The sequence below is a fragment of the Camelus bactrianus genome, chromosome 6 (assembly GCF_048773025.1).
Source record: "Camelus bactrianus isolate YW-2024 breed Bactrian camel chromosome 6, ASM4877302v1, whole genome shotgun sequence".
NCBI classification, from domain to species: Eukaryota; Metazoa; Chordata; class Mammalia; order Artiodactyla; family Camelidae; genus Camelus; species Camelus bactrianus.
Genome location: NC_133544.1, coordinates 33,168,062 through 33,194,400, shown reverse-complemented (window position 1 = coordinate 33,194,400; position 26,339 = coordinate 33,168,062). Strand labels below are relative to the sequence as shown.

The window sequence follows — 26,339 nt, the reverse complement described above, 5'->3', positions numbered from 1 at the left end:
CATGCTAAGCAGGCACTCTACCACTGAGCTATACCCTCCCCCAACAGCATTTTAAATAAAGGACAAAAAGGAAATATAGATTTTATATTTATGAAAAAAAAACATTATTTAATATACTTTTTTTTTTTTACTACAAGCTATTCAAATATATCCTAAGATGTGTGTTCACTTAAAAGAGTGTACTGCCCCCCAGTGAAGACAAGCCTGCAGCCCAGCCTCTGCGGCCCCTCACAACGGTGTACTCTGAGGGGACTCAGAATAAGAAAAGACAGGATACTGGCCCTAGATAGCTAGGTGATTGTCAAAGGAATGAATTCAATGAGCCCAAATGTTTGCTTCCTCCTATACATAGAAAAGCGCTATTCTTTAACTTGAAATGTCTGGTTTTCTTTATTCAACAAGTAATCTTTTAATGTTCCAACTGCCTGGTCTTTGTTGTAAAGCTCCTATATATCCTAGCTCCTCCCCTACCTCTTTGGAGCAGTCCCTAAGAGCATCTGAGAGGCTGTCATCCAGGGCTGAGTCCTCAGAATTGTCCACTGAATAAAACATAATGCTCAACTTTTAGGTTGTGCATTTATTTCAGTCGACAATATCTATCTAAAATTGTCTCTCCAAATTTTGGTACTTAAAACATAAAACTAAGTTAAAAAGTTAAAAAAAAAAAGTGTACTTCCTATACACTTCAAGGAAGAAATTTTTTAATTCCAGAGAAAAACAATTGTCCATTCCTGAAATAGTCAGTGTTAATAAGATTATGAAAATAACAATTCTTTGCTACTGCTTCATATTGACCTCCACATATGAAATAGCAGATTAATAAGAATTTTAAACAATAAGAAAGTTTAACGTAACCTTTAAGCTAATAATTTATAGGACTATGACTATGCACTGCTACCCCAAGCAGGACAGTAGTACTATACTCCTTTCCTCCACTGTGTTGCCTGGAGAGTCTGTTTCACATTGAACAGTCCCCTGCAAGGCTTTAATCCAAAGGATTCTGGGGACTGATGAGGCAGGCAGAGTGGGCCCCAGATGGAACGCTACAGCAAACTAACACTTCAAGACTGCAGCAATGGCAACCACCACAATGGCTGTCCATGTGACATATGGTTTAAATGCAACACAGTACTTCAAATATTAGAAGGTAGGTAGATCCCAAAACACTCAAGCAATAGAGCTTATATTTATTCGTCCACAGATACAAATAGCAAAGTAGTTTCATCTCGTAGAGAAAAGGTGAGAACCTCTAGCTTATGCTTTAATACACTAACATGCAAGTGAGTCATATTTGAAATATAACTTCCAAGTTTACATAGTTAATTTTACATACTAATGAATCATCTCTCAAAATGATGAATATACTCTTTTACTTCTATGTAGCCCTTATCTGAGGGTTTTTTTGTTTTGTTTTTTGCATGATCCACTTCCCAGTCCTCAAGAGAAGCCACAGGCTCTCTTCTTCTCACTCTACTCTCACAGGGTAACCTCACTCATATTCACGTTTTCAACTGCCATCTACATGCCAATGATCTCATCTCTCTACTTACAAGTCCATTTCCAAGTGTCTACTAGCTATTTCTCCTTGAATATTGGGTCCCACTCGAAAGTAAAACTGATTATTCATGCTTCCTCATCCCTCACCAGGGCTTCTCCTTAAAAATAAAAACAACATATGCTGCTGAATTTTCTCCATTCTTATCAATGGCATTGGCACCATGACAGCACTCTGATCTACCCAGTTATCTAAGCCAAACCCTCTGGGAAATAGCCAACACTTCTACTTGGGGCTCTCATCTTATTCATTTCTAAACCCTACTTTTCGTGCAAGCTAAAGGAAGTAGAAGGTTAAATCTATTTCATATAGTTCAACCTAACAAAAACATGTAAAGAAAACAAATAATATTAACTATAATTTTTATCTTTTTTTCTATTTGTTTCTGTTAGATGCATAAAAGGAAGCTTAGTTATTAGCACTCTAGATCTCAACAGGCTAGTAAGAGCTGAGAACTTAGGGTGAGCCTTTCTTTTTAAACTGAAGTATAGTCGATTTACAATGTTGTGTTAATTCCTGCTGTACGCCCTAGTGATTCATGTGTGTGTATGTGTGTGTGTGTGTGTGTGTGTGTGTGTGTATTCCTTTTCATATTCTTTTTCATTATAGGCCATTACAATATTGAATATAGTTTCCTTTGCTATGCAGTAGGACCTTGTTGTTTATCTATTTCATATATAGTAGTTTGTATCTGCAAATCCTGAATTATCCCAATTTAACCCTCTCCACTCCTTTTCCCCCTGGTAACCATGAGTTTGTTTTCTATGTCTGTGACTCTGTTTCTATTTTGTAAAAAAGTTCATTTGTATCTTTTTTTTTTTTTTTTAAGATTCCACATACAAGAGATATCATATGGTATTTTTCTTTCTCTTTGTAGCTTACTTCACTTAGTATGATGATCTCCAGGTCCATCTGTGTTGCTGCAAATGGCATTATTTTATTCTTTTTTATGGCTGAGTGGTAGTTTGTTGTGTGTGTGTATGTATGTATGTATGTATGTATGCGTGTGCATGTATATGTGTGTGTGTGTATATATATATATATACCACAACTTCTTTATCCAGTCATCTGAGGGTGAGCCTTTCTTATATTAACACATATACATACACATAGATTGCCAAGATAGTGGAATAGACGAATGGCTAAGAAGTTGTTGTGTATGTGTGTGTGTATACATATATGTATGTGTGTGTGTGTGTATATATGTGTGTGTGTGTGTGTGTATATATATATATGGCATGAAATACTACTCGGCCATAAAAAGGAATAAAATAATGCCATTTGCAGCAACATGGATAGACCTGGAGATCATCATTCTAAGTAAAGTAAGCCAGAAAGAGAAAGAAAAATACCATATATTATCACTTATACGTGGAATCTAAAAAAAAAAAAAAAAAAAAGACACAAATGTTACAAAACAGAAACAGACTCACAGACATAGAAAACAAACTTATACTTACCAGGGTAATTAGGGGTAGGAAGGGATAAATTGGGAGTTTGAGATTTGCAGATACCAACTACTATATATAAAACAGAACAACAAATTTACACTGTATAGCACAGGGAACTATATTCAATATCTTGTAGTAGCCTATAATGAAAAAGAATATGAAAATGAATAGATGTATGTATATGTATGACTGAAACATTATGCGCTACACCAGAAATTGACACATAGTAAACAGATTATACTTCAATTTAAAAAAAATCTTAATGTAACAAGTTCATAAATATCTCACACTCAAATCTGCAGTTGCAAACTCTTGATTTTATTCTCACTTTGCTCTTGTGCTGAAATACATATTCCTAACAATAAAATATATATATATATATACACACACATACACATACCCATAAATGGAAAAGGGCACAAAGAGAGGCACAGAAAAGAGGACTAAAGAACAAAAAGAGGAGCAAGGAAGAGGGAGGAGAAAAGAAGAGAAATAAAGACAAGCCAAAAGAGAACAGCAAAGAAAAGAGAAAGGAATGGACAAAAGAAAGTGGAGCTACTGCCACTATCTTTTTTTTTTAAACATCTTTTTTTATTGAGTTATAGTCGTTTTACAATGTTGTGTCAAATTCCAGTATAGAGCACAATTTTTCAGTTATATATAAACATACATACATTCATTGTCACATTCTCTTTCACTGTGAGCCACCACAAGATCCTATATATATTTCCCTGTGCTACACAGTACAATCTTGTTTATCTTTTCTACATTTTGAAATCCTAGTCTGTCCCTTCCCACCCCCCCGTCCCCCTGGCAACCACAAGTTTGTCTATGAGTCTGTTTCTGTTTTGTATTTATGTTTTGTTTTTTTTTAAGATTCCGCATATGAGCGATCTCAAATGGTAATTTTCTTTCTCTTTCTGGCTTACTTCACCTAGAATGACATTCTCCAGGAACATCCATGTTGCTGCAAGTGGCGTTATGTTGTCAGTTTTTACGGCTGAATAGTATTCCATTGTATAAATATACCACTTCTTTATCCAGTCATCTGCTGATGGACTTTAAGGCTGTTTCCATGTCTTGGCTATTGTAAATAGTGATGCTATGAACATTGGGGTACAGGTGTCATTTTGAAGTAGGGTTCCTTCTGGATATATGCCCAGGAGCAGGATTCCTGGGTCATACGCTAAGTCTATTCCTAGTCTTTTGAGGAATCTCCATACTGTTTTCCACAGTGGCTGCACCAAACTGCATTCCCACCGGCAGTGTAGAAGGGTTCCCTTTTCTCCACAGCCTCTCCAGCATTTGTCATTTGTGGACTGTTGAATGATGGCCATTCTGACTGGTGGGAGGTGATACCTCACTCATTGTAGTTTTCATTTGCATTTCTCTGATAATTAGTGATACTGAACATTTTTTCATGTGCCTTTTGATCATTTGTATTTCTTCCTTGGAGAATAGCTTGTTTAGGTCTTCTGCCCATTTTTGGATTGGGTTGTTTGTTTTTTTCTTATTAAGTCATATGAGCTTATATATTCTGGAGATCAAGCCTTTGTCAGTTTCATTTGCAAAAATTTTCTCCCATTCTGTAGGTTGTCATTTTGTTTTACTTATGGTTTCCTTTGCTGTGCAGAAGCTTGTAAGTTTAATCAGGCCCCATTTATTTATTCTTGCTTTTATTTCTATTGCTTGGGTAGACTTCCCTAGGAGAGCATTTTTGAGATGTATGTCAGATAATGTTTTGCCTATACTTACTTCTAGAAGGTTTATTGTATCTTGTCCTATGTTTAAGTCTTTGATCCATCTTGAGTTGATTTTTGTGTATGGTGTAAGGGAGTGTTCTAGCTTTGTTGATTTACATGCTGCTGTCCAGTTTTTCCAACACCATTTGCTGAAGAGACTGTCTTTATTCCATTGTATATTCTTGCCTCCTTTGTCGAAGATTAGTTGACCAAAAGTTTGTGGGTTCATTTCTGGGCTCTCTATTCTGTTTCATTGGTCCATATGTCTGTTTTTGTACCAATACCATGCTGCCTTGATGACTGTAGCTCTACAGTATTGTCTGAAGTCTGGGAGAGTTATTCCTCCAGTCTCTTTTTCTTCAGTAATGCTTTGGCAATTCTAGGTCTTTTGTGTTTCCACATAAATTTTTTTATGATTTGTTCTAGTTCTGTCAAATATGTTCTTGGGTAATTTGATAAGGATTGCATTAAATCTGTAGATTGCTTTGGGCAGAATGACCATTTTAACAATATTGATTCTTCCAATCCAGGAGAATGGGATATTTTTCCATTTTTTTAAGTCTTCTTTAATTTCCTTCATCAATGGTTTATAGTTATCCGTGTATAAGTCCTTCACCTCCTTGGTTAGATTTACTTCTAGGTATTTTATTACTTTAGGTGCTATTTTAAAGGGGATTGTTTCTTTACTTTCTTTTTCTGTTGATTCATCATTAGTGTAAAGAAATGCAACTGATTTTTGAATGTTAATCTTGTAACCTGCTACCGTGCTGAATTCTTTGATTATTTCTAGTTTTTGCGTGGACCTTTTAGGGTTTTCTATATATAGTATCATGTCATCTGCATATAGTGACACTTTTACCTCTTCTTTTCCAGTTTGGATCCCTTTTATTTCTCTCTCTTGCCTGATTGCTGTGGCTAGGACTTCTAAGACTAAGTTGAATAGGAGTGGTGATAGTGGGCAGCCTTGTCTTGTCCCAGATTTTAGTGGGAAGCTTTTGAGTTTTTCATCGTTGAGTACTATGCTGGCTGTAGGTTTGTCATATATAGCTTTTATTATGTAGAGATATGTTCCCTCTATACCCACTTTTGTGAGAGTTTTTATCATAAATGGGTGTTGAACTGCCACTACCTTTTAAGTCATATTGTGGTTCTTACTTTCCCAACACTGAGATGAGACAAGAAGAGGTCCAGACAAAGGGAGTTCTGTGGAGTTTAAAGCTATGTTGGTTTGCTTGGCTAAAAAGAAGTTTTCATTTAAAAAAAACTCCTTTCCTTGAGTTACAGCATGTAGCAAGCAACCATCACCAATTTAAATAATAGCCTAATTGTTCTGAAAAAATTACCAGTATCTCACCTTGACTCACCTAGTGCAGATGAGGATATAGCAGAACCCCAGCAGCGCCATGGCACTGAATCACCACTGCTCTTGCGGTTCTTAGTGGGATACAGAATTCTCTGATCTGAATATAATGCAGTAACTGGTAATAATTATTTCTTTTGTGGCTTTTGCTTTAATAAGATTTAAGTTATTTTTATCAATCAAAATATTCTTTTATTTCCTATTAAAATAAATTCAATAAAATGTTACTGCTGTATATAAAGTACATCCTAAATATATCTAGCTGCAACTAGGTGTTGCTCTTATTCCTGAATTGTCCAAGTTTGAGATGAAATCTGAAGGACAGTCTAACTAGATTAAATAATTCCATAATGGAGGTCGTTTCCTTTCCCATTTAAATAAGATGAAAAAAATATTAAAAGAAAACATACATTTTTGCATCTATTTAGAAACTATTGATTACAAAAGGCACTATACTAAAAGTCTTCAGCGTATTACTTTGTATGAATTCAGAAATGAGCAGTATCCTTTGAAATAGATGTATTTTCATCTTTCGGGTATGGATGTTTATTGTACTTGAAATTTGACAGCATAAGCATCATATCCTATTACATTTTATACTACTAAAGAGTAACAACTGTATTTGAAGTATATGTTGGATAAAGGACTAGTTTTCTTTTGGGACAATTTATCAGACATGGATCAGAAAAACTAATTCCCTATAGCTGAAACTAAATATTGCCCATTGACTACAAGGAATTGATGACTCTGAAGTGCAGACATCCAACTAATGTCCCAAATGTAGGGAGACGCTAATGGGAAGTGTCATTCAGGAATGCGCTCCAACAACCTCACAATCCACAATAATAATTTAACTACAATAATGCTACCCAACTATCAAATTGGGCTAAGATGATTGAGCCTCACAGAGAAAAAAATAATCGTAACTGGAGTTCAAAAAATTCTAGGCTATGTGCTAGAAAGTTATATCTAGTTTTTTCATCCTAATTATTTAGCCCTATGAGATGGGTACTATTATCCTGTTTTAGAGAGGAAATTGAAGTTCTCAGAAAGTGAGTAACTTGCCAATAGGCAATAAGGGGAAGATACAGAGAGTTTGATTTGAAACACAAGTTGTAACTTCAAAACCTTTGAACTTGCGTTCATTTCAATCCTAAGTTATTCCTCTTCTATGTAAGTACTAAATTATTAGTGTCAACTTTAACTAAGGAATATGCCTATTAGGCGTTGAGAGGAGGAATCACATGTTAATTCTATAAGCAGAGGAGAAACAAAGGGAAGAGGATGACTAAAAAAACACATACCAACCTAGAGAAGCTTACAGTAAGCAACAATCACTTTTTTCGTGTGTCCCATTTTTTATTACAGAATTTGTATGAATAGAGAATAGTAAAAGAATCCCCATGCAACTCATTATCCACCACAATTACATTCCTCAAAAGTTATTATTAGGGTAGAAGGGTTAGTTATATATTGTATTTTATTTGAAGGGCAATTAAGAACCTCCAGTGGACATCGAGTATGATGGGACACCTCTAACTCATCCCCGCATCCCCCTCTATGACATCAACATGGTCAGGACTTGACCCCAGCTACAGAGGTGGATCCTGATTAACCTAATCATAGTAATTCCATCCCTTTTAACCAGTAATTGGTTCAGAAACCTTACATTTTTGCCAATCCAAGCATGTACTCCCCTCCCAAGCACATGTAGAACACTGAAGTGTACCCAATCCAACTGATGGAAAGAATTTTTATTCCTTGTTTACAAAAGTCAACATTTTCTGACTATTTAAGTCAGCTTGCAGTAGAGTATTTGATAATACAGCCAGAACCACCCTAATTAAAGATAAAGTCTTGGGTATATCACCAAGTACTGACAATGTAAAAGGCTCCTATAAAGAAAGATTTAGGGAACATAGTTTTAAAAGTCAAATTTCATTCATATTAAACAGAGGGACTTTAATCTTTTGTTCCTTTTAGAACATTCTATCCTCTCCCCCTTCCCACCTTTATACATTTTTTTCAAAAATAAAAGGGAAAAAATAGGATACACAAAGGAATTATCAGAAGACTATAAAAATCCATGCTCAGTAATAATGGTAAGACCCCTATTCAAAAGACATCAACAAAATTTTAAAAAAAACAGTGAAATAATACAATATTTAAAAAATTAATATACAATTCTATCTGGTAAGTTTCTGTGTCTTTTAAAAATGTATCTATATTTCTGAATATCTAAAATGTGTCCCATGGTTCAAAATTCAAAAAGTTCCAAAATTAATGTCTCAGGACACTTGTCGTCAAGCCCCTCTCTGAGGAAGCAACAAATGTTACCAGTTTCTTATGAATACTTTCAAAGATCGTCAACTTGGAAATAATGCAGTAAAGTTATTTTCAGCTTATCAATAAACTGTCCGTGGTACAATTTTAAAAAGGAGTATGTTTAAGAAGCAAATATCTTAATTGCAAACCCTTGTTCTACCACAAACTAGCAAAGTCAAATAGTACAAATTAACCCAACCTCTCTAAGCCTCAGTTTCCTCACCTTTAAAATGGGGATAGAAATGGACATACCTGATATTACATGCCTTTTATAGCCAAGTACTATGCAAACTGCTGGAGATTCAGAAAAGTAACATACTTGCTATGTTCAAGAAAGACCAGTAAACGATTACAATACAGGGTGATGGTACAAGAACAAAGGCAATCACAGGTTAACACAGGAACGGAGCAGAAGTACGTAGTGGGCACAATTCTCGGCTAAAGGAAATACAAAATAAATATTAATTTCCTCTCTTTTTAGTAAGTTTTCATTAGATTTGCCTTATTTAATTTCATTTCACATTCACATTTTTAAAACTATCATTCTACAGCTTTTAAAAAAACAGCAGTCTGTTATTTTTATATTAAAACTGTTTTTAAAAAGTGAATCAATATGCAAAATTTTATGAACACAAATAACAAACCAATAACCCAATTCTGAATAAATCAATCACATATCGAGTTTGTGCTCTTTAAGATTTTATTTTTCATTTTATAATGAAAAACAGATTTCTACAGATCAAATGAACTTCAATATGTTTTAGAAGATGACAAAGCTTCACTTAAGTGAAACTTAAGTTCTCAGTGAACTTCTAAAAGATTTTTATCTTTTAGTGGGGTATCAATCAGAATGGCTTAAGATCTACACTATTAAAAATACCCTTTGAGCTCCTTGGACAAATGGGCTGAATCTAGGTCTGGGACAGGGAAAATACAAGCACAGAGTATCCAGTAGTGCCTCAAAGTAAAGAAGTGCTTAAAAAAAAAAGACTCAAACACAACAATGCAAGTCAACTATACTTCAACAAAAATAAATAAATAAAATAAATCAAAAGCAAAATATCACCCTCAAAAAAAAAAAAAAAAAAAAAAGACACAAGAGCCAAGTTCTCTCACTGGTCACTCGAGACCAATTTGAGCAACAAAATGAAAATAACACTGGATTATAACCCAAAGAATAAAATAAACACCCATGAATCCATACTGATAAAAATAAATGACTAAATAAGTAAATAAATGCGAGAAAACAAAAGGGGCATATCCTCCTTAGAGAAAAATTCCAACTGATATAAGCAGATACAACTCCCTCCAGGAGGTGGAGCTCAATTCTCCCCTTCTTGAGCACAGGCTGGACTTAATTACTTGCTTCCAAAGAACAGAGTATGGAAACAGTAAAAGACATAACTTCAATTACAGAAAACTGGAAGACACCACCAAAATCAACTGACCAAACTTATCATCACTGGTGGTAAATCATGTTGACATCACTTGTCCCTCGGTGTTATGTGATGAGAAAGACAGTCCAATTCTGTGGCATTCTTCTTAAAAATTCATAACACCAGGCTAATCTTAAGAAAACGTCAAACTCAGCTGAGGGACAATCTACAAATATCTGGCTCTTCAAGTTTCAAAGTCATGAAAAAGTGAAAGTCTGAAAGATTGTCACAGATTGCGGAGTCGGAGGAGATGCTAAAGATATGTGGTGAATAAGTGCAGCGTGGTATCCTTGATTAGATTCTTAACCAGAAAAAAAGATTAGTGGGAAAACTGGTAAAATCCAAATAAACTCTAGTTAATAGTATTGTACCAGTGTTAATTTCTTAGCTTTGACAAATGTATTATGGTCACATTAACATTTGGGAAGCCAGGTGAAAGGTATATAGTATCTTTGCAACTTTTCTAGAAACCTATTATTCCAAAATAAAAAGTTAAAAAAAAAATTCCCTTGACACATACCATGGATGTTTGGAGGTTCTAGATAGGGGGAAAAAACAGGTACTTACACACTAGGAATGTTCCTGTGCCAAAAAGCTCTTCTGTCAATCTCAATTCCAGACATGAGATGGCTCAGACAGGACAGTCACAACTACCACCACCAACCTCTGTCCTAGTCACCTCTGATTTATCTTCATTATAAATTGGAAATTATATAGCAGAGCTCAAGACAATCTCCTTCCTTGTGCCAACAGCACCACTTTCCCCAAAGTCGTACTGAGGAAAGTAAAAATAAAATCTCAAGGTTTTCACTAATATTCCTAAATTTGGAGAGAAGCCAATGGAGGTGTAGGTGGGCAACCTCAGAACAAGTCTCAGGAATAATCACTCTTCCTACTGCAGGGCCTCAGCAAAGGCAAGGATATTTCTAAGACCTACCGCCAAGCTAAGTTTAGGAAATGAGAAGCAGCCAGTAGGAGTGGGATATACCTGGGATTTGGCATAAAACGTTTCATGGGATTCCAGAACAGAAAACAGAGTCCAGGTCCCCCAGCAAGGATTGCCTCACCCTAGCACATGACCAGTTTTTGCCAGTAGCGGTGAAACATGTCGTATCAGGGCCAGGTGATCAAGAGGTGGTGCCTTCTTCACCATCTCTTCACCCATCTGCCAGCTGGATGCAGGAGACTCCAAGGCACTAAAGGATGGTGGAGCCACAAAATGAAAGGAGTCTGACTTTCTCAGTCACATATCTGGTGACCAGAAAAACCTATGTCTGACTGCATCAGTCAGTTGTGTAGATATCTGAAACATGTAGTTTAAAAAACTCCAAAGTATAATAATTCCAACCTCTTAAAATCATTTACCTTTTCTTTGGGTTAACTCAAATTTTGAAAGGAATTAATCTCTTATATTGAAGAAACACCCACATTTTAGCAATTTTTTCATTTTATTTATTTTTCATTTACTAAATCCAAGTTAAACTATATGTAATACTATTTTGAGAAAATGTTTAACATACCATTCTACTTTAATAAAATTATTCCTAATCTGCATGCTTCTGTTCATCCTGTCTGTATATATACCAGAAAGGTCTTTGGAATAATGTTCATAAAATGTATTTCAATTATCTGGAGAGAGAGAGAGACAGAGAGAATCTAGAGGATGTGTTGCCTTCTTTCCACTACTTTTCAATATTGCTAAAATTTTTAATGATGATATAACCCCATAACAACCCCACAAGTACTATTACGTTTATTAAACTTACGAGAAAAGCACAGCTATCAAGGAGTAAAGCTGGTTTCTGAACTCAAGTATTCTTATTCCAGAGCCCACACATAAACTCCTACACTATGCTGCCTACAATATACTACATTCTATTGTAAGTACATTTTTTTTAAACAGGGGTAGACCATGTTACCTGTATAATAAATATATGCCATACTTTTTTTTTTCTAAAGGGGAAGCATTTGGAAGCAGTAGCTGCTAATGTCTAATGTCATGAACTAGCGGCAAGGACAGTGGCAAACAAGAAAAATCTAATGGTAGCCACAAAAGTTCTATACTGGACATTACATTTATCAAGCATTTCTAATGTCAGTTTATCTGAAGCAAAACTGCACGCGTAAAACTTAGGAAACAGGTTATTAGTATTTCAGAAAAACTGAGAAGAGTGAAATAGGAATAGTCATTCGTACGCATCGCCAGTATGTCCTAGAGAAAACAATACCTTGTTTTAAGGTATTGGGATAAAAAGCACGATTAGTTTCACTTCAGCAGAACACTTTCCAGAAAACTTTTATACCAAAAATTTAGAGAAATGTATGTGTATGTGTTAAACTAACAGACTTGGCTTTAAAACAATTTACCAAAGGGCCATTTGCTTTAAATTGGGCAGAAGTGATGAATATTTAGTGGAAGGTATGCTGAACTGACATCTGCTACAATTTCAATGAAATTTTGAGTATCATATTCATTAATGACTGAGACTTAATGTCTCTGTAAATTAATCCTGCTTAGTGAGTCTGAATATGTTATTCACACAAATTTTCAAGATACTGGTTGCAGCAACATATGGCACTTTATGCATTAAATACACTAAAATTCTTAGGGAAAGCACAGTTTTTAAAAGTGCAGGAATTTGTTACCAAGGAAAAAGGGAAGGGGGTGGGAGGGAATGACACACATGCTTTCTCGTGAAGTATGAGATTATCTTTCAGGTTCCAGATATAACTTTCAAAGCATCTTTATAAAAACAAAGACATTTTCCTCAATAACATCCTCAGATGTCCAGTTTCTCAAGTAAATCTTCCACCCAAAAGTCATTCTTTAAAGTAAGTCTGTGAATGTCCAATTTCTTTCACCAAAAGTCATTCTTTAAAGTAAGTCTGTGAATGTCCAATTTCTTTCACCAATGAACTTCTTTTTCCTTTCCAGAACAACCAGCTGGTTAACCAAACAGAGAGAAACCAAACTTCCCTAGTCACCAGATGTCTTAATTTGGAACAGTTAGTAGCAATGTGGAATAATCCAATTCTTGAATTGGTACTCTATGTTTACTACTTCTTTTTCTAATTCTGAATAGATGCTTTTAAAAATTAAGCAAATGTTCTTTAATAACTGAAAGAAAAAAAAAGAAGGGAGTTAAAAAAAAAAACATGGTCTATAACAGAGTGATGCTAACATTATCAAAGAAAAAGCCACTTGAATATATTGTGTTATAGTTAGAAATTGATAGGCAGTATCACAGGTTGTTGCCATGATTATGGAGAGGTTTTGAACTGCTTGTTCAAGTTCCGTTACTCCAACCCAAGTGGAAGAGCTTTGGGTGAAGGCTTTATCCTTCATCGGCAGGGTGGGGAACCAAATGGACTGCTGTAATGTCTGGTGCTAATTTGCCAGCAGGAAGAACATGTACTGCTTCAAAGGTACCAAAGGAAAAACCATGCATCTCTGCCAAACAAATTTTGCCAGCCTTCTAAGGATAATGGCCAGGCCACCAGTTCTGGTTCATCATGAGTATTATTAGCTCTGGCACAAACCAAACAATCAGTAAGGTTGGCAGAATCCAGGAGTTTTTGTAAGGTGGGAACCAAGAGATGCATTAAAGCTAAAAAAAGGTGGCAAGAAAGCTATAGAAAGGACAATTAGAACTTTAAGCAGCATGACACAGGCCTGGTCTGGATATCTTGGGAAAACTGTCTACTTCTGATGTCACCTGCTTCAGTCCTTAGAAATTTTTAGCTTTGAATCACCAGGTGGGTTGCAGATCCACTCAAGTTTGGTGGCCTTTTTTTAGAAGGGGCACGTGAATCCAGGAGTCCATCCTTTGGAGTCTGGTGACACAGGAGTCAGTCAGCAACACCTGCTATGTTGGAGGGAGACTCTACGGAGATGCCTTTTTTAACAAAGTCCCCAGGATGCAGTGTGGTATTTGATATCTTCGTCTCCTGAGAGTATGCTGTGGAAAGACTAATTCTCCAAAGCATTACTATTCTCAAGGGATTTAATTGGTTCTTAGGAGGTTGGGTCTATTTGGATCTCAATTTGCAGCAATCCTCCATGGCTAGGTTTTTGCAATAATGACACAGTCCTGTAGGATGGATTTACTTTGGCATTTCTATCTGTTGGTGTTGGAGATTCAAAATCTTGGTTGTCTTTTTTCTGAAGTCATCTTCTTTGGTGTAAGTTAATTCAGTAGCCAGGTTGACAAAGGTCAGAAGTGGACACTGTCTCCTATTCAATACAGATTCTTTTGACCAACAAGGACAAGTCTTTGTGTAGGCATTTATAAACATGGAGTTTAAAAGCCACCTGAATAGATTGAACATCTATAGGGAGTCCAAAATTTTCTTTGAAAACGATTTGGAGTTTGTTTGATAAATGCTCGAGAGGTTATGGAGAAAAGGGAACCCTCCTACACTGTTGGTGGGAATGTAGTTTGGTGCGGCCGTTACAGAAAACAGTATGGGGATTCCTCAAAAGACTAAAAATAGACTTACCATAAGATCCAGCAATCTTACTCCTGGGCATATATCCAGAGGGAACCTTAATTCAAAAAGATACATGCACCCCAATGTTCAAAGCAGCACTATTTACAATAGCCAAGACATGGAAACAGCCTAAAAGTCCATCGACAGGTGACTGAATAAAAAAAGTTGTAGTATGTTTATACAATGGCATACCACTCAACCATTAAAAAGAATAAAATAACGCCACTTGCAGCAACATGGATGGACCTGGAGATTGTCATTCTAAGTGAAATAAGGCAGAAAGAGAATGAAAAAATACCGTATTGATATCACTTATATGTGGAATCTAAAAAAAAGACAAATTAACTTACTTACAAAACAGAAACTGACTCACAAAGAAAACAAACTTATGGTTACCAAGGAGGGGAAGGTGGTGGGAAAGGATAAACTGGAATTGGAGATTTGCAGATACTAACCAATACATATAAAATAGATAAACAAGTTCATACTGTATAGTACAGGGAACTATATTCAGTATCTTATAGTAACTTAAGGTGAAAAAGAATATGAAAATGAATATATGTATGTTCATCTATGACTGAAGCGTTATGCTGTACACCGGAAATTGACACATTGTAAACTGACTATACTTCCATAAAGATACATACTTAAAAAAAAAAAAAAAAGGCTTGGAGTTTGTTGTAATAGTCATGAAAGGATTCTACAAGTTTTGGATGCACACCTGACTTTTATTCCAGTCCACAGGCTTGGGGAGGCTCTAAGGATGGCTTTGTGTGGCTTTTGGCTATAACATGAGCGTGACCATATACAAGGGCTACTGGTTGGTTTAGCATTAACCATAGAAATTGTTCAGGGTTTCCCCAACCAGTAGTTTTAATCCATTATGGGGCCTGGCCTTCTCCAACAAGCAAGTAGACTAACTGATAGAGATCAGAGAGACCAGGTTGGTAGGCTGGGGTTACAATATTGAATTCCTCAACAAATGTGCAAGGATTCTCAGTTACCTTGGGGAAACCCTTAAATATAGCCCTAATTTTGGCCTTTGTTAATAGGGCACAGGAAATCTACAGTTTTTAGTAGGATCCTCAGAAGGTCTGATTTTGTAAAAGGAGGTTTTAATGGGCTCAGTTTGGTGCAGTTTCAGTACCATGAAGAAAGTCAGTTCAGACAGAGGGGAGACTAAAGAGAGGGCCAAAGAAGGATACAGATGAGGTAAAACAGGGGGGCTAGAAAGGACCTTGGTTAGCAATGAGGAAGAGGCCTCTGGTATTTTTCAATTCATGTTTGGTTATTTATTTCCTTCAGTTAATTTAGAAACAGTAAGGAGACAATTTTAGAATCCTGAATGTTTAGTAGCCTCTAGATACCAATTAAAATAACTATCCCATTTGGATTGCTTAATATTGTGGCCACAATTTTCTAACTTAGTTCAAAGAAAACAAGTTTGGGGAGATTAAAGTCTCACATAATGGCTGCTAGAGTGCTACATTATCCCTAGTAAGACTGGTCTAGGTAGTCAAACAGGCACATGAAGAAGGACCCTAACTGGCTTAACATAAAACCAGCCAGGATTCCCCAAGGAGGACCACATTTAGAACATTCAGATGACTGGATACAATTATCAGAAACAAAAGAGTACTTGCCAGAAGGACGATCTGTTCCTACCTAGATCCTGAATAAAGTAGGAAAGCTCAACCAAAAGGAGGTAGCTTGAGAACTGAGAGGAGACTTACCAAACTGAAAGTTACAGCAACTCACAGAAGCAAAGAGCAAAGGACTCAAGTGCGGGAACTTCACCTGAATCCAGAGGCTGTTGTTTCTTGACGGTTGGCGCCTTCAGATCCCACTTATGACACCATGTAATGTCAACCTAAAGAAAAGAGGTAAACCTCAGACATCTGGTGTATGTACTTGTTTGAGGAGCCAATGGGGCGAAGCTACCATCTGTGGGATTATGACTGAATGCCTCTAAATCAGAACCCTGTCCAGGTGGAATGATACGACAGCACCACAGGAGCCTTGGTTGGCCTCAGATAGCTGGTCCCTCACCGTCCCCATCAGCGGGCCGTCACATGCGTGCCCACATGGTGCGATGGGACCAGGGTCCAGTGCAGAGAGCCCTTTGTCCTGGGACACAGGGCGTGGCCAGAAAGGCAGCCACCCCCTCACCAGTCACACACCACATGTTCATGGGGAACCTGGTGCTAAACCATTTGTAGATGACCTGCTTCTGGGTTGGGGTTTCCTACACAGCAGAGCAGCTCCCTTGCTGCAATCTATTGAAAGTCAGCCCTCAACACAAGGGTTTGTAAACAAAAAAAGAAAGAAACAAAAAAATACCAAAAAAAAAAAAAAAAAGAAAATTAAAAAAAAAAAAAAAGAAAAGAGATCAACTGATGCAAACTCAAGTTACCAAGAATTGAGTTTACTCTGGAGTAGCAGAGATATTGCAATTCAGGACATGCAGGCTGCAGTGAGCTACAGGTGAGTCCACTGAAGGTTTAGGCTAGGTTGCATTCATGGGCAAGGTATGCAAAAGGGGAGAGTCCAATAAGGAACAACACAGAGATCACCATCTCAAAGATGAGGAGAGATTCACTGGTCAGAAGTTAAGTTTCAATCTTTTGTAAACCAGGCATTTATGGGAAATCAGTCTCTCAGTCTTTAAGTTTCATTTTCCTGAGGGCACATGTATGAGATTCTCTATTTGATATCCTTCAGTTCCATTTTGGATTAAAATCCTTTTATCCATATCAAGCTGGAGGGACGTGTGGGGGTAGCCAAGAGAGGATGTACAGCAGACATTTGAACACATCAGTTTACAGCTCAGGAGGGAAATATAAAATTGGGTCATCACACTATAGGAAGTAGGCAGTACTTAAAAAGTAGGAAAGTGATAAACCTCCTGAAAGGGAATTATACAGAATGATATAAAGCAGCAGGTCCAGAATAGAACCCTGGAACACCAGTAAGAAATAGGCAGAGGGGAAATAAAACTTATAAAGGAAACAAAGAAAAAAGAAAAGAACTGGAGGAAACCCAGGAAAGTGGCCAAACAGCTAGTATTAACTGACCATCAAATCTAGGTTCCTATATCAGTCTCTTCATATGCATTGCTTCCTTTAACCCCACCAATAACTCTAAAAGATAATCTTTTTATTACTACTTTTTAGATAAGGAAACTGAGGCTTAGAGAAATAGGTACTGCACAATAGTTAAGAGAATGGATATACAACCAGATTGCCAGGGTTCAAACCCTGGCTGTACTAGCTATGTGTTTCAACTTCTTATTCTTTAAACAGGGGTTAACAGTTCTGGCCTAATAGGGTTGTTATAAGAAATAATTACTACCATGTTAAGTGCTCAGAATGATGCCTGGCCTAAAAAAGATCAGTAAATGCCAGCATAGAGAATTTCAGAGAAACGCAATAGTGTCAAATGATAACCTTGCATAATTAACAATTAGATTTAAGATATACCATATCCCCCATGCTGTTAACCATGATAACTGAGATTGAACTGAATATATTTGTGTGTGTGTGTATATGGGGGGGGGGGCCCACAGGTAGACTAGATACTTCTAAAGAAAATCTGCAGAAATATTACCTACCAAAGTCACCAAACAGAAAGACACTTTAACATACTAATAATTCTTTAAATTTCCACTGATAACCAGCGGCTGAAACAAGATTAAGCCAGAATGAGGCTTCCTGACACTGAAAAGCTTATAATCATGTCAACATACCTCCCATAAAAAAGGCAGTATTTTATAAACATCAACAAATCAATAAAGACATTTTCTTTTACATTTTAAGGTATAGGCTCACTATTTATTACTCCAAATTAGGTGAATTTCTAAAAGGGATCTGTTGAAATAGAAATCAAAACAGTGGTAAAAACCCTCAAACCCATAAACATAAATTTATATTTGTGTAAAGATTCAGTAGGACAGAACAGCTCTCTTAACCATTTTATGCCATATCACAGGAAGATCAGAATCTAGTTAAGTTCTAAACTCATTTCCTTTCCTCTGAACAGTGAAAGATCCTGATATCAGAGAAATAACCAACAAAAGGCATAATTCTTGAATTATCCTGCAAAAGCAGATAGTAAGAGAAAAAAAATTCACACTTACTGTATAGATCTGATATGAAGGATAAAAAGGACTGGAAATAATGTACTGTCAATTTTAACTTTACTAAACATGTGAAAATGTTTAGCTCGGCCTTAAGCTATCAAATTCTCTTTAATACTTGCTTTCCTTGCTCTAGCATTGATTACTACTGCCATCGAGCAACATGTGCAAAAATTAGAGAAACACACAAAAAGTCATTCTGGACTTAACTACAAAGTCTCTATAAACAGAATAAATCTCCCCTGCTACCCATGATAACTGAGACTGAATTCTTCTTAGTTGTTCTTTCCCTCTCTTGCTCTGGCAATATAAATTATTTTCTCTATGTGAACTCCTAGCTTTTATCCTCAACCCTGAGCACTCTTCAAAATTTCAAACGCATTATGTCTAATGGCTGCCTAGACCTCCTCCTCTGAACGTGCTACCAAAACTTCAAATTAAAATATAACTCAAACATACATTCTTCATCTCTGTTAACTGTACAATCTTCTCAGTCACTAAGGCTCTAAATTTCAGAATCATCTTTGATTAAAGGGAAACATAGGACAAGATTCAACTAGCTAATAAAGCCTATCTTGAAAATCACTTTTCACATCCATCTCCTCACTGTCTGTCCTGCCACTATCCTCCTCATTTTACATTACCTCTCACTGCAACTGCAATAACTCCTGTGTCCCAGATACAGAGCATGATAGGAAACACTCAATTTAACATCTAACTGATTCCTGGACAAAGATGGCAAGAATGGGATAATTTCTTACTTTCCACAGGAGAAATATCATGTAAGAGTTTTGTTCTTAGAAATCAATTTCCTGTTGTAAAAACTACTGACATTCAGTTTATCAGAAATAAAAGCAAATATATGGTTTTACAAACATTACTTAAGCATATAAAACTAAATACTTAATTTTTATAAAGTATCATATACATTCTTTCGTTGTTTCTGCATGGGCTGCAGACCTTTGGACATGTGAATTATGCATTATATTTTATGACAACCTCAGACTCATATTTTAATGGAGAAGATATTTTTCCCACAATACAAATGTGAAGAGGGTTGCTACTCTCTCCAAGAATCATGTATCATTTTCTTGAGTTATCTAGGTCCTACCCGTGCTTCAAGGTCTAGCTCAGATTCTACCAATACTACAAAATCTTTTTGTTACTTGAGTAACAGTACTACTGTTATTCATAGAGCAATCATTTATTAAATATATTAAACTGTTAGTTATCTCTAGTTATGTTTTACATATTCATATTGTCTTCTCCCCAGTGTAAAGTATAAATTTCTTAAGGTCAGGAATCGTGTTTCCCAATTTTCTAATAGCAGTCCTTTAACAGCCTGAGACTAACTCCACAGCCTACCTCATGAAATCCAACTTCCCATGAGAAGAGTGTAAAAATACAAATACACACAATAGAGGAAGAAAAAGAGGCAAAGATAAGGAGCTGCCCATAGATGTAAAACAATGACAAAGACAGGAAACACACATACGCAGACCAAGCCTTAGAAGGAGCTGCACCTTCTCTGAAGAAATCAAATAGTAATAATATTATCAATATTGATAAAACACTCATAACCACAGTTTGAGGTCAATTCATTCAACCTCCTAATATCACAAAAAGCATCATGAAGGCATAACTGAGGAAGCTAAGGGAAGGTCTAGGATTTGGGAACATCACCTCACTGTAGTCTTACACAGTTCACTATATGCAGAAAGTATTCAACAAACACCTACTGGTTTGAATGTAATTCAATAACTAGTCCTACATACCCAAATTCTGAACAGATATGTTCAAAATTGCAACTCTTCTTTTTACAAAATACTTTACAGGATCAAACAAACTCAAAATTCCAGTATAACACACTAAATACTATGTGCTTTGCTTATATGATATAAACATGTTTTTAACGCCAAAAGATACATCAATTTAATCTTTCAAGATTTTTAAAAATAACCCAATGATCCATAAACTGTATCCTTCCTATTTTTAGAATGGATCAGGGTATTTGTGTGATTTTCAAACTCTTTTCTTAGGTCCTAAGAAATAACTTCTATTTGACTTTACAATCTCAGGGTGAAAAAGGAAAAGTTTGGAAGGAATAAAATAGCTGCGCAAATACAATTCAGTGCTATATTAAATACAAATTAATGACAGGCTAATGAAATCACACATTAAAAAAAAAACTAACCGCATGAAAAATTTAGCGTCAGTATCTATTCTTCCTTTTTTTCTTAAAAATAGATGCCTGTCATGCACGCTAACAACTTTAGGTCTGAGTAACACAGGGCTGAAGGATTCATGAAGAAAGGGTAGTGTCTGACAGAATTAGAACCAAGATAAAAATACTCTAACAAGCAGCCAAGAATTGGAAACACAATGGGAAATGAAGGAACGTGTCTCTAAGCTCGACCTAGTCATTATGAGTGAGCTGACAGGTGTTAACAGTGGAAAAGGAGACAGTTTTTATGGGAAAAGATCTGCACTAGAAGTGAGGGAGCTTATTTTCGGGGGGAGAATGTGATCTTCAGTAAATCACTGATCTAATCTGAATCTTGGACTCCTCACATTTCCACTTCTATTTACTGATTCTTTTGTATGCATCAGTGACGTTACAGTAACTAAGGTGTACTGAACTCTTGCTATAATCCAGGCACTGTTCTAAATGCTTTATATGCGTAATATATCATTTAACCCTCCAGGCAACCCTACAAAGTAGGTATATTTACTGCCCACATTTTGTAACTAGGAAGCAAAGCTTAGAAAAGGTAGGTAATATGCCAAACGTCACTTGGCTCACAAATGCATAGCAGGGACTGCAACTCAAATATGGTTTCAGAGCACAAACCCTTAAATACTTTCTTATACTGCTCTCAAATGATAGAAAGGACATATTTTACAAAGATTTTTAAATGGCCATTCAAATGTAAAGCAGTGTTACTATAATTTATTTGCACTAACCAAAATGAATTCTACAACCAAGCAACATACAGTTAAAATATTTAAAGCACATATATATGTGGAAAGTCTTAATACTAATAAAGTTTTTCAAAGCCAGTGGTAATATCAATGATGTGAAATCCATTTAGTTGCCTGGTTGAGCATATTTCCAAGTATTTATAGGCTTTAAAAAAGACTTAAAATATCAGCTACAAGATAATAATAAATTTAAAATATAAGCCATCATCTAGAGCTTTTCCTTTTCTAGCTATTATTTCACATTAATTCTTGATGAATGATACTGAATAAAATCATTGAGAAAGGATTATTTAATAGTGTTTATCAGGCACTGTTCTAAGCACTTCACAAATATTTACTCATTTGCTTCTCATAACAGCCTACAAAGTACTTATAGTTATCCCATTTCACAAATGGGGAAACTGAAGCATAAAACAGTTACAAGTAAAACAGCCCAAGATCACAGAGCTAATAACTGGAACCAGTATTCAACTCACGTAGTTTGGTTTAAGAATCTGTACTCTTAACAACTAGCTCTGTTGCAATTCAAGGAATGGTGAAATTCTTTTTTATTAAGCCAATAAAAAGTAATAATGATCAGGTGAATGTCCACAAAGAGAATGGACCCATCATTTACCTCAGTATACATACTAATATAAAGGAACATATAAAAAAATACATTAACTGATACGGTAAACTAATCTAAACTATCAGGAAAACAGTTTTAATTATAATGGCACACCGAACTTATTATTCTTTGGAAGAAGAGGTTTCTTTTAATTCTTACGAAATTTTATTGTTGGCAAGATAAAGCAATTAAATCTGGAGATTAATACTAATTAACACTAATATTAACCTAAAAGACTTAATAGACAGGATTTTTTTTTTATTTTGTTGGGAGGAGGTAATTAGGCTTTTTTTTTTTTTTTTAATGGAGGTACTGGGGACTGAATCAAGGACTTGTGGATGCTAAGCATGTACTCTACCACTGAGCTATACCCTTCCCCCAACAGACAGGATTTGTATCATTTTTTGGTCCAGTCAATTTATGAAATGGCAAAAAACTTACAAAGAAGAATCACATGAACCAGTGTCCACAATGGAATTAATGCTAAATTTGAACACTTTTAAGGCACGATATTTAATATAACCTTAAATTTTGCTTAAGAATCACATTTTTCAAAAGACTATAGTATTTGTCATTTCACCTAACTCTTATAACTCTAAGAGTTAAGTAGGACATGTATATCATTATTTTACAAATAAGTAATCTAAAGCTCAGAAAAGTTAAATATTTTACATGGTCTGGATAGATCTTCTGACTCCAAGTGTTTCTTCTATCACATCATGCTGCCAAAATTTTAAGATATATACTTTTTCAAGTTGTTTCATAATAATTAATGCTTAGCCCAAGAAAATGTGAAAAATACATAGTAGAAAAAATAATGAAGTTTTATGATCTTCTAAAATGTTGTTTTGCCAAAAATCTCATTATTGTATGATGTACAAGTTATCCAGCTGAAACGAACCAGATAATTCAGCCAAAGTGAGCCTGGAACTCAAGAAAAATCTTCATTTAAGGTAAGTGAATACAATTTTAAATGTATAAATGTGAAATCATGTAACTACAATAATACTATTTTTCAGGAGTTAAAAAAAAAATCACTTCTTACTACCATTCATCTCAATCACTTAAATGCTAGCTAGCTTTCCAGAGATGACCAGTTTCCAAGATAGTTTTTTAAATGTCCATTCCTCTATACTTATTTCACCTGAATTACTACCCAGCCAAAGAACACACAGGGTTGGTGAACCAAAGAGGAACACTTAACACATAAGTGAAATACCTTAGGTTTGGATTACTGGTATATTTTTTAAAAATCAGTTAGATAATTATCAAGAAGACACTCAATAAACTGGACCTTAAGTGTATAAAAGTAAAAATTTTGGTAGCCTATAACTGCATACTCCAGCCTCACAGCCCTAAGTTATGTGGTAGACCACCAACATCAGACTTGCAAAGATGGCCTAAAACTAGTTTTTTAATCATTAGCTTGATACCCATTTTGAGAGAATAAAAGCACTAAAGAAGCTGAAAAGGAACTTTTTTGGAAGAAGTTATTTGTGGAAAAATATTGTGGAATTTTTTTTCCTCTTTCCCACTTTACCACACGTTGAGAGTAGTTCAAACTCAGACCTTGATCTGGTACTCTGTAGATTGCAGATACAAGATCCATGCCTGAAAAGTCCAAGACACTGGCTGGCTACCTACTCAAAGAGAATAAGGACAAATAGCTGCACTGCATTGTTATTATCTGGCCAAAGAATGTGAGACTTATTCCTGTGGACCTGATGATGGCATAGGTACAGAGCCCACCTAAAAAGGACTTCATTCAATAGGGTCGTCTGGAGGCATATGGATGCAGACAGGCTTCATAAGGTGAAGAAACTGAAGGCTGAGGAGAAGTCTTAAGAAGTTGGCTAGGAGGCAAGGTGGGTATATAGCTCAGTGATAGAGCACACACTTCGCATGCATGAGATCCTGAGTTCAATCCCCAGTGCCTCCATCAGGGAATAATATAGTAAGAAATTGGCTAGAGGTACTGCCCATTGAAGCAGACTGCTAACTCACCAGCCAGTCACTAGGGTAGATGACTAGTTAGGTGGAGCTATGTGACGAATTCTAGGCCTGCTGCATAGAAATGTCCCTCCTCTAGGCCTGCTGCGTAGAAATGTTCCTCATGTGCTTCTCTCTGCCCTGTTCCATTCCATCTCCATGCAAAAAGCAGAGATGGTTACTAAATAGTTCTTAATATGGCTGAATGCCTACTTGGAGCTGGGATCTTTCAAATATTATCTTATTCCAATGCATCCATACTGGATGGTAACAAACCCAACTAATTAAATCCTGTCTACAGAGAATTATTAATTCCAGCCAGACATGAGAGCAACAGATGGTTGTCTTCTTCTGAAGTTATGAACAAAAACTGAAGTCATCAGAGTGACTATCTCCTTGCTGGAAGGATTGGAGGATCAATAATGAGGGACTATCAATCCAGTTCTCCATGAAGTCTAGTGCATATTCCCACCTTAACAGCATATTCTAGGAACAACAGGACAGAGTCTTTATTTGGTTGCTTAAATGGCTTCCTTGTAATAAATCCCCATCATCTGAGGTCATGCTTCTTAAACTAGAGGACACATCAATGACTACAGTAAACTGGCAATCATAAAAAGCCACAAAATAACAGTCTGTTGCCATAGAACGGCAATGTTATGATGTGGCAATAATTCAAAACAGTATCAAACATAGGCATATTATAAAACTGAATGCAAAACTCACAAGAATTTTTAAGATAGAAGATTAGAATTCAAAATTTCACTCTTCTCAGGGGTTAAGTCAGGCTTCATGTCCACATTATCACAGGAATATTTATTTACCTCTTCTGTTTTCCAGTGGAAAAGCTGAAGAAGCACCAACCCATGGTAATTTAGAAGGATCTTTTCACAGCAATCCAGAAGTCTTTTTTTTTTCCTTCTCTCTCTTTAGGATAGCCTACTAGACTTCAAGCTGCACTGGGATACGGATCTGTTTTATCCTTCTTTATCGTTTTTTACGGCAAGCTAACTAATGCCCTCCAAAAACATACAAGATCTAATTCCTGTGAATGTTTCCTCACATGACAAAGGGGATTTTGTAATTAAGTTAAGGGCCTTGAGAAGGAGAGATTATTCTGGATTATCTAGGTGGGACCTAAATGTAAACACAAGTGCCAGTAGAGGAAAGAATCTGAAAAGCCAAAGTAGTCATATGTAGTTAGTATCAGTAATTTCTATTCATTATTTCATTTGATCCTCACAAGTCTAGGAAGTGGACTCTGGTATTGATTTCAAATCTGCAGTTGAGGAAGCTGCGGCTGAGAGGGTGACTTGCCCAAAGGTTAATAAATGACTCCTACTCCGATGTCTTTCTACTACGTCATTTTACCTGGAGAACAACAATCCATTTACTTCTAGGTATATTGTATTAACTTTCAAAATAATTTCAAGTTAGGAAAGAAAACATGAGCAACCTTTTACTTTAATTTTATGTGCATGAAAACCGAATGCCAAGCTCAATTAAGTAGTCAGAGAAAAGCTGAAGAGAACACATGGACGAGTAATTTAACATATCTGAGTTTCTTCGCATGAAAATGAAAACAGTAACAGTACCTACCCCTTCAGACCTAGCAATGTGGATTAAATGAGATAATATACGTAAAGTGCTTACAAAGTAACTAGTCTCACAGTTGGTACTATATACTCGAGAACGTCCCTTCCCAAATGAAAATCTGCTTTCTAACTCCGAAAATTAACAAACCCAGGAGGTGGACAGGAAAGAATGCGAGGGGAGGGGAAAAGTAGGTCCTGGATCCCCTTTCTTGAACACTTGAGGAACAGGTGCTTTGCTTTTACCGAAGAATGGCCCAGAGAAGTGCTCGGGCGGCTTCGGCGACACAAACATAACCCTTGGAAGCCCGGGGGGGGGGGGGGGGGAGGCAGGGACAACACCGGTATGACTCAGGAGCTCCTACCAATGCACCAGAAGCCCCAACACGTGGCTCCCCCTTTTCACCTCCTCCCCATTTCCCTCGGCGCTCCTCGAGTTATAGGCTCAGTGACTCCGGCGTTCTAGACTCTACCCGCACTGTCGCCTCCTGCCAAGAAAACTGCCCATCCCGAGAATCTGCCGAATCCAGCCCTGAGAATTAGATACCTCACCCGCAAGCCCACAACTGGCGCTGAAGAGAACCGGAGCTCAGCTTCGGCGCAGAGCGGACGACCGGAACTCCACCCTCCACCTCTCTCATTGGATAACGGCACAAAGAAGGATGCAGGTGATT

At 36.4% G+C, this 26,339-nt stretch overlaps 1 protein-coding gene across 9 annotated transcripts in view; it reads right to left on the bottom strand.

Annotated features, from left to right (window-relative positions):
• Nucleotides 1–26,311, bottom strand: part of WDR89 (WD repeat domain 89) — a 39,622-nt gene extending 13,311 nt beyond the window's left edge. For 2 of the 9 annotated variants that reach the window (XM_045522087.2, XM_045522086.2), the window contains exons 1-2: nucleotides 26,218–26,311; nucleotides 16,094–16,230 (exon numbers count right to left, since the gene is read on the bottom strand). The gene's annotated coding sequence lies outside the window, so the exon portion shown is untranslated. The other 7 variants (XM_045522088.2, XM_045522085.2, XM_074365428.1 and 4 more) reach the window with 7 other exon arrangements.
• Between the last annotated feature and the right edge of the window lie 28 nt (nucleotides 26,312–26,339).